Raw genomic sequence first — 9,904 nt, 5'->3', positions numbered from 1 at the left:
TAAATGTCTACCAGTTGGACTTTAAAGACTCTCACACTGACATTGCATTATAAACAGTGAAACATTAACAGCATAAATGGCCATCTTGGGAGGATATGAGCCCTAACAGGCTAGGAACGGTGGCTAAGTGTCCCAGATAATTCAGTCGTTATTAATTAGATGTAAAAAGATTGAAGATGAAACAGCAGTCTTCTGAAGATCCATGCCATAAGACACGCCGATTAGTGTGCCTAAATTGATCCTTGGGGGTTTGAGAAGCTCATGAAGGTAGGTGGTGCTTGCATATTACTGAATTGCAAAAGCCTCACCAGCTTCACTCAGCCCTTTTAAAAAGCCACAAGATTTACCTTGCTGAGAGTTAAGGGAGGGTTAGACTAAGATATATCTGGAAATAGAATTCAGAAGTGAGCCAGAGAAAAGGACATGATGAGACTCCAGTAAATTCAAAGACGGAGGGGGGGTGTGAAATCAGGAGCAAATACGTGACCACTGGGCCCACTGAAAGCAGATGACTGTTGTTGAAAATGAATTCCTGGAAGAAATGAATAATAACTTAGCAAAATAAGAAGAAAGAAAAAGCACTTCTGGAGATTTAGCTAGACCATAAGAACTGTTGGAAATTGAAATAATTTTCAACTTAAAAAATTCAACAGTGTGGGCAGCCTGGGTGGCTCAGTGGTTTAGTACCTGCCTATGGCCCAGGGCATGATCCTGGAGACCCGGGATTGAGTCCCACGTCAGGCTCCCTGCATGGAGCCTGCTTCTCCTTCTGCCTGTGTCTCTGCCTCTCTCTCTCTCCTCTCTGTGTCTCTCATGAATAAAGAAATAAAATCTTTAGAAAAATAATAAATAATAAAAAATTCAACAGTCAGACTGAGAGACAGTCTGCTGTGGCCTGGAGCATGGTCTGCTTGGTAGAGACAGAGACTGGCTTCTGTAAATACTGAGCAAACACAGAGTTGGAGATCATGATGGAAAAAATAAGGTGCGTAGGGGAGAGATTTAGGAGACAACACGGAAAATAGGAATCCTGGAACATAAAAAATGTAAGAGATGAAGAGGAGCAATAATGAAATAATAGAAAAAAATCTCATCTGAAAAGAGATTCAACTGCAGATTAAGAATCCCCCAAATCAGGCAAGACTGGATAAGAGACACACATCTGAGCATATTCTCATAAAATTCATATATTCCAAAGAGCAGGAATCCTTCCAAGAGATGGTTTAAACTACACGATGCCTGGAGACTTGATTTTTGATTCAAAGAGTCACACACCGAGCACTCGAGAATGTGCTGGTGGAGTTTGTACCTGTCATTTGCCCGCAGAGCACATAGGCAGATCTCCAGAAGAGTCAGGAGGAGCCAGCCGGAACGTGGAAAGCCCGAGAGAGGCAAGTGTGGGCTTCTCGTGCCTGTGGACTGCCAGTCCTAAAGGTGTCTGGCAATGAGAGGTCAGTGAGGACTCAGGGGCCTGGGATGCCACCTATCCAGCTGTGACACTGCTGCATTTTTTTCTCTATATAGCCAGCTCTACAGAAATGTTTCTATGTCCTTTGTGATTGAAGAAACCCCAGATCCTTTCATGGTGTTCATTGGAGTTTTCCAAACACAGATCAGCATCCTAGCATGACATGTCCCGATTAAAAATAAGAACTTCCAAGTTTCCAATTGTAAAGAACAAGTTACGAAAGAAAAGGAATCCAACTGCCATCAGACTGTTAGCGGTCACACCGGAAGCTAGACTTTGGAGTAGAATTGACAGCGTTGAGGATGGCAGGGAGGGGGCAGCACCCCTTGCCTGTGCACCCTCTGCTGCTGGCACCCAGGGTGGCTTTCCCTCCTTCAGCAAGGTCTTGCACACATCGGGCAGTCCTGTACGGGACACAGCACCTGTTTCCTCCAAAGCCTTCTGGGACCTTCGTTTCACAATAGCAAGAGCAGCACGTCCCTGTCCTCTTTTGTCTCCTCCAGTCTCAGAACCACGTCCTTTCTTGCTTCCAACCACATGGTGACATTTTGTACCCACAGGTCAGTAGTAAGCCAGATGAGACATGTGACTTTCTCCCAGGGAACAGGATCCCTCAGTTTGCCCCTTGCCTATCCCCCGCTGTTGGTGTGCAGTTAGGGGTGCAGTCACCACCAAAAGATACCACATTCTGGGGATACAGCATTTACGGCCTATGGAGATCAAGAGAAGATATAGCTGCAAAATGTACCATTTCACATTTATATCATAAAATTTCAACTGATATGGGGGCGCCTAGGTGGCTCAGTCGGTGAAACGTCTGCCTTCGGCTCAGGTCATGATCCCAGGGTCCTGGGATTGAGGCCTGTGTCTGGCCTCATTCTCCTGGTTCTGATCAGGAGACCTGATTCTCCTCCCTCTGCCCCTCAACCCACTCATGCACTCTCTCTCTCTGTCTCAAATAAAATATTTTTTTCAAAAATTTTAACTAGTATATTTAAGATGATCAGAAAACGTTTGCCTTCACACTCTGTGTAAGACTTGCATTTGTGGTTGTCACAAAGCACAGTAACAGCCTTTGAGGGAATCCATGGGAGCCCATGTTCATGGGGCCCACGACACAGGGTGTGGCACAATGAGTAAGGCTGGAACAGCACTAAACACATGACATCAAAAGAGTTAATTTTTTTGAAGATTTTTTATTTATTTATTTGAGAGAGAGAGAGATAGTGAGAGAAAGCATTAGCAGGGCAGGGGAGGCAGGAGGGGAGAGGGAGAAGCAGGCTCCTCCCTCCCCAAGCAGGGAGTCTGATTATGGTGCTCCATCCCAGGACCCTGAGATCATGACCTGAGCCAAAGGCAGACACTTCACCAACTGAGCCACCCCCTGGGGCGCCCCTGAGCAAGTTACCTCTAATAGGAGCAGGACCTAAAGAGTCACGGCATTGCAAGCAATAGCAGTGTTGCTACTTTTTCCTCCTGCTGGAAATATGAAGCCAGCCCGCAAAGACGTGAGAAGAAGTGGCTCCTGGGCCTGATCAGGAAGGTGTGTGGTGCCTGGACACCACACGGCTCTTGCCAGGCACTACCTGGAGGATTGACAACAAGCCCCTTCCTACCAAGGATTCTTTTTTTTTTTTTTTTTTTAATTCATGAGACACACAGAAAAAGAGGCGGAGACACAGGCAGAGGGAGAAGCAGGCTCCTCCCGGGGAGCCCGATGCAGGACCCCATCCCGGGGAATCTGGGATCACGCCCTGAGCCGAAGGCAGACGCCCAACCGCTGAGCCACTCACGTGTCCCTGATTCTAAATATTTATTGATTAATCACTAATGGTTGTATGGTCCGTGGACTTTATACTACATATTTAATCAGATTGTGTACACACACAGGGCCCTGCAAAACCGTATCTCCCCAGGACGCCTCGGCCAGCTGTGCCACAGCGATGCGGGCAGAAGGGGAAGAAAGTCCAGCGAGGAGCAAGCAGTGGGGATGGAGAGGCGAGTCCGCCTGTGAGTACGCAGGATGTCAAACCAGACAGGTGGTGGCTCTCTGCTGTTTCGGGCTACCCTGGGAAGGGAGGTGGAGGTGCGCGTACCTGGTGCTTGTCACCAAGAGACACGGTGAGCGAGAAGAGGAGCAGGTGTGAGATCTGGGCGGGCCCAGTGTCACATGAACAGGTTTGAGATGTCCATGGGGCTTCCAGGAGATGCCCAGCAAAAACCGGCGTGTGACACGAAACCTGAGCGTGGAGAGAGAGCTGCGGACCCTCGGGGCTCGGGGGGTGGTGACAAGCACCAGGAAATAGGAGAGTCTCTGGAAAAGCGCAGAGCAGAGACAGCAGCGGCTGGAACCAAACGCCCCGCGAATTACCGACGGTGTAAGACTATGTTCTCTTCCTCCCCGTGGCCGACGCAAGATCCCGGGCTAAGTAGTAAGTGGCGAATGATTATGAAACTATAGTCATTGCATTATCTAATCTAAATCCCTGGGATTTGTTTGTGAAGGGAGTGCAGGTACTTCTCAGACGTGAGAGCTAACAACAGGAACACGACTTCACATATTTCATTAAACGTGTTGAGTGTAAAAACTGAAAGTAGATCAAACTAGGATATGAGAAGACAAAATTAATCTCAATATGATGTCATAGTGTTCAAGAGTCTTGACCCTTGGGATGTCAGGTGGCATGAAAATCTCCTTCCTGTGGATAAAGATGCTTGTGGAACGTGGACACGCCTTTTCTCTTCCTTTCCTTTCCTAGTAGTTGGGTTGTCTAGCAAGGGAATCTACTTTTACTTCTATTTCTAGCTATGTTACGGTTTATCCATGTTAAAGACCTCAGGTCCTTTAGATAAAAGTGACATTCCAAGATTAAATAAAGCCAAGTTCACAACCGCAGACAGACGCACAGCTAGGAGCCTACAGTCAGCTTTAGCACCAAGAGAGTTAACACTTGTGCTGGAACATTCCACAGCCTTTAACTCCTCCTAGGATCTAGGTGGAGTACAAATAAATGTAAATTAAAACATGACCCATTTATTCAAAAGATTTTGTTTTCAACTCACTGACCTTAGATGTTAGCCACAACGTCGGCACAAATGTTAGCTGCATTAGCTAATAAGCTCGTCATACAGAGTGGGAGAGTGCTTCTTCACTGACTTTTACTAATATCATTGAGCTGTAAGACAGCTAGATACACATCAAAGAGAGATGAACAGGGAATCGTATCTCCCAAGGCTTTCTCGTAAAACCAAAATAATAACATTAAATTCCTGAAAAATAACCATAATCTCACCATCCTAATACACAAATTATTTTCACTTTTACACATGCCTTCCATTCTTTGGCCACATGTGGACATTGCCATGTCTTTGCAATCATATCAGACACATACGTTTATAGGGTATTTTATATCATAAAATATGCTTATGTTTATACATACTCTTAAAATGATCATTTTTTTTAAAGCTGCCTGTTGATGAACTTTAATTTTTCATTCTCTTGCTCATGGATATTTTAGTTGTGCATAGCTTTTGCTTTACTAGAGAACATGGCAGTGAACAAACATCAATATTTTTCTTTCTAATTAGGTTACACAACAGTATGAGCTAAAAATGTCAGTTTCATCACATCTCTACCAGCACGGAGCACTATCACTTTTTATGTTTTAATAATTTGTTGTAAAAAGTTTCTTTGAGTTTACTTTAATTTGCACTCCTTCAGTTGATAGAGAGATGGAACATTTTTGGACACATTTGTTTTTACTATTACTAGAGTGCTAAAAATAGAATGAAAACAAATAAATTGAGTAATTCTAGTAAACTAACCATGTGGCTTCTCCCTTCTGACCAAAGGAGCCTTAATTTTTCTCCTCCACTTGTCAGCACCATTATTTACCCAGCAATTAGAAATCTCTATGTCATTATGGGTTTTCTCCTCATCTCTGCTGGAGGAGAGGAGCCATATCACTGTTACTGTTAACTTTGTTGGGTATAATTTGTAAAGTAGAATGAAAACAGGCCCCATAAATATAGTCCAGCTCCTCTGTGCTTTTGTAGTAATCCCACCAAAAAGGAAATTGAAGCTAAGAGGGCAAATTACTTTCTCAGGGTCATACAGGTAGGGATTTGGCTAAGCCGGGTTTGAAATGAGATGTATCCCTCCACAGTTCACACTTTCTCCAATGTGCCAATCACAAAATTTACCCCCTCCAGGTGGTTCTAATGCCAATTAAAACATACCTCAACCCTCTTTGCAAAGTTGTGTATGGATTCTTGGTAGCAATACCGTATTTTCCAATGATGAGCTTAGTCAGACGGGAGGCCTTCCCTGTATGTGTCTCAGACAGCGGGCGGGAGACAGGGAGAGAGGGACCCCCCTCTCTTGACACGGTCTGGGTCTCTCTTTGCTGTAGCTCAGAAACCACAGGTAATTATCTCTTGCTGGTTGATTTAATTAAGACCCAGGAACCACTGATTATGTCCAAAGTGCATTCACCATGATAAAATCTACCGGACAGAAGTCAGGAGGAGGTGTGCTAACTAACGGGACAGATGGCTCTTCTTTTAGTGACTTCGTCATCTTTGAGTACATCTCTGAACATTCCCTTAAGAAGCTATTACATCTTTTAATTTTTTTTTTCGTTTATGCCACTTAATGAAATCTTGTTTACTACATGATTCACGGGAGGCGTACTCAACGCTGCTGTCCTATTTAGCACACGTCCATCCAGCCACTTGCTAGGCGATCAGGGGCCATGTAATCACCCCACAGGTGCCAGTTCAGCAGCATGCCCTTCTCCTTTTTGTGTGTCGGATGGATGGAGCCAACAATTCTGAACAGTTTTCTAACTTGGTGATGGGAATATCTGGGGTTTACCTTTATTTTTAGGAGGGTGCGGGGTTAGGTACACTAAAATACTTGACGTTCCAGTGTATACTCACAGGTTGTGACCTGGGGAGGAGTTATGATGCTTGATCTCTCGAAAACATAAAGTTAGGAGTGAAGGCTATCTATCATAACTCATAATAAATACCATTTAAATCAAGTATTTCCTTAAAGTCCACCTAACAAGCAGCCACGTAATAGAGGATACGTGATAGAAAAGTACCTTGTTTGGACCGATCGTAATCTCAGTTCCACCACTATCTAAGTGACCTGAGCACCAGATCATATTGCATATTCATGGGGCATCTACTATGGGCTGGTGGATGAACGAAACATTTTTAATTCTCACATCCTGATTGGTTTTTGTATATGATCTCATGTCCTATGGCCTTGTAAAACTCATTTGTTCTAAAAGCTTACGGATTCTTTGGGAATTTCTACAATCTTGTTATCGCCAATGGGAAAAGTTATTTTTCTTCTTTTCCAAACTGCATGTTGTTTATTTCTTATCTGTGCCTTATTGCTCTGGCTGGGACCTCTAACCTGATATTGAACTGAAGTGGTGAAAGCAGACATCCTTCATTTTTCTAGATTCTAAGGGGAACACATTGAGTTAAGTGTGATGTTGGCTACAGGTCTTGCATAAATTCCCTTCATCAGACTGAGGAAGTTCCCTTTGGTTTGCTGAGAATTTTTGTCATAAATGAATGTTGAATTTTGCCATGTATTTTCCCAAATTTATTGAGATGACCATGGAGTTTCTCTTCTTTTGTCTGAGGATATGATGAATTACGTTGATTGACTTTATTTTAAGATTTTATATATTTATTTATGAGAGACAGAGAGAGAGAGAGAGAGAGAGGCAAAGACACAAGCAGAGGGAGAAGCAGGCTCTCCACAGGGAGCCTGATGCAGGACTCGATCCCAGGACCCCAGGATCATGCCCTGACCACCGAGGTGCCCCAGGTTGATTGATTTCCAAGATATAAAACACATTATGCATTCACACACCAGACACATATTTGTGGGCTGTTATTTTGCCCAAGCATCATGTTGGGCGAGGGAGCTAAATCTCTGACCATAGGGACAGTCCCTGCCCTCAGGGAGTTCACGTATCCTAGTGTCCCTTGGGCTCTGTGCAGTGTGTCCAGTGCTTACCCACTTTAGAGCCTCCACCCCCTATTACTTCTGCTTTGAGGAGTGTTTGGCCAGTGTCCCCTTTGAGCAGAATCGTGAGGGTCTCCTGAGTTCTTGGGGCAGAATGTGGTACGGCACGGCTGGCCCCCTGAACAAGGTGAGGCAGATCTTGGCTGGGGGGATGAAGGGCTGGCCCTGCAGCTACTGCAGGATGAGATCCAAGCCTTCCCCACCTGACCCTGCCCACTCCTCCCGTCTCCCCTGCACCATCCTGCCTTCTGCACACAGCCACCTGAGTCATGCACCCCATGATGTGGCCGCCACCCCCTTTCCACTGCAGGACTTTCCGGCAACCACAACCAGGATAGCCGTTTAATTAAAACCGTCCTTCCTCCCACCCTGCTGCTGAGGAGGACTGCTCAGCTACCGGATTCAGATCTGGGTTTACCACCCTACGGCTCTTCATCCACCATGCCAACTGGTCTACATCCGAAGTAGCAAAGCAGAGTCCTCAAAAATAGAAGAGCTCCAGCCACCAAAGCTCTGCCCAGTTCCCACTGTGTGTGGAGCTCCGGTCTGCTGATGAGGAGCTCCAGAGCCAGCACATGCTGCCCAGCTGGCCAGGGCCTGAGTCCTGCCAGCCCTTTTGGTTAATTATTCTGTGATCACAGCTCAGACCCTTAAACCATCTCCTTAAACGCTCTCATTCCCGTTCCAGCCCATCTCGAGCCGGTAGTTCTGAAAGGGGAGCCCCTTGGGGAGAACCTACGCTCTTGCTGAGCTCAAGCCTTCAGGTTGACATGTGAAAGCCAACGGAAGAGTGGACCCCAGCAGGACACGGGGTGGAGAGGCTCTTGAGTCTCTGTCACATGCACAACATCACCGTGAGTGGGAATGCTTACTAACGCCTAGAGCGGTGGGCAGAAGAAGGGGATTATTGAGCCTTCGAGGGAAAACAGTACCTTCTTCCCTTGCTTCTCAAACTGGTATTTGTGCTGCCTGTGCGTTTGTGAAGCCAGGCCAGAGAGGGGACGTGGTGAGTCTTCCTGATGTGCCTGTCCCAGTTACTCAAACATTTGGAGTGGCATCGGTAAACTGAGTGGTCATTTGGTGATTTAAAATATCACCTCTTTAAAAAGATTTATTTATTTATTATTTTTGAGAAGCAGAAAGAAAGTGTGTGCACAAGCAGGGGCAGAGGCAGAGAAAGACAGAGAGAGAGAGAGAGAGAGAGAGAGAGAAGCAGACTCCCCGCTGGGCGAGGAGCCCCACACGGGGCTCGATCTCACGACCCTGAGGTCATGACCTAAGCTGAAACCGAGAGTCAGAAGCCTAATAACCACTTGAACCACCCATGTGTCCCAGCACATTTCTATTTCTTAATTTATTTTTAGAGATGGGGGAGGGAGAGAGAATCCCAAGCAGGCTCCACACTGAGTGCAGAGACAGATGTGGGGCTCGATCTCACGACCCCAAGGTCACAACCTGAGCCGAGATCAAGAATTGGATGCTTAACCCACTGAGCCACCCAGGTGCCCCAAAATGTCACTTTTATATACAAACAAACATAGATAGTTCGGGCTGTAGGATGTCAACTTTGCGTAGATTCTGAGACGAAGAGAGGAAACTTCACAGAATCGCTTTGGTAGCTCGGATGCGCTTCTGGAACAAGCATTTGCTCTTCTCTGCAGTCAGGGAAGCTCAAGAGAAAGGGTTTGGCTGACACTGCTCACAAAGATGACGTGCTCTGAGGTACACAGCTCTGCCAGGGAAACACGTTCTTCACGGGAGGCGAGGGACACACAGATGTGACCACCCGTTTCCCTTGAGTGACTATGTCTGTCATTGTGATTCTTGTCCCTCGTGCCGTCCTGAGCTTTACAGGTTGAATCCATGTGAGTGAGAAAACCCAAATTCACTCCCGAGGCCCAGATGCTGCCCCCAAATGGTTTGGGTTTGGGAAGAGTAGACGCATGTGTCCCCCCAGCCCCCATGCCACCCCCGGCAGAGGTGACAGCGAGGGGAACAGGAAGCGCTGACCAAGGCCGCCCAGGCCTACTTGATATTCTGGGGACGAAGGCGGCAGCGGTCAGAATCCTTAGCTGCACCTGCTGGGCTGCTCCAGAGGCTGAGGGCACTTGGCAGGAGGGCCGGGCCAGGAAGCGAAGTGACAAACAGTCTCCCGAAAGCCGCACTGGAAGGAAGCCCGGTGGTGCAGTGGCCTGTTGCCGCCCCCAGCCCGCGGAGAAGTCCCTGGCCCGGGAGTCCCTCTGAAAGTAGGCCAGCCGGGGGCGGGGGGAGGGGAGGAGTCGGCTGCCCCCCTGGGGGGCCCCAGCGCCCCCCGCCCCGGGTTAAGCACGGTCCACTGCCCGCATGCACAGCTCTGTGATGAGGCCCGACGACCTTGCTCCGTC

At 47.0% G+C, this 9,904-nt stretch overlaps 1 long non-coding RNA gene across 2 annotated transcripts; it reads left to right on the top strand.

The window, feature by feature from the left end:
• Window positions 1-131: 131 nt before the first annotated feature.
• Window positions 132-8,696, top strand: LOC121490427. Of its 2 annotated transcripts, XR_005987668.1 has the most exons (4): window positions 132-267; window positions 3,359-3,478; window positions 3,673-3,900; window positions 8,209-8,696. It is a non-coding gene; the product is annotated as an uncharacterized LOC121490427 (long non-coding RNA). The 2 variants fall into 2 exon arrangements; XR_005987667.1 differs by lacking the exon at window positions 8,209-8,696 and having other exon boundaries at window positions 3,673-6,997.
• The last annotated feature ends 1,208 nt before the right edge of the window (window positions 8,697-9,904 follow it).

This window comes from Vulpes lagopus, chromosome 5 (assembly GCF_018345385.1).
Source record: "Vulpes lagopus strain Blue_001 chromosome 5, ASM1834538v1, whole genome shotgun sequence".
Lineage (NCBI taxonomy): Eukaryota > Metazoa > Chordata > Mammalia > Carnivora > Canidae > Vulpes > Vulpes lagopus.
Note: the sequence above shows the minus strand (reverse complement) of the source record. Positions and strands in the feature narration are given on the sequence as shown.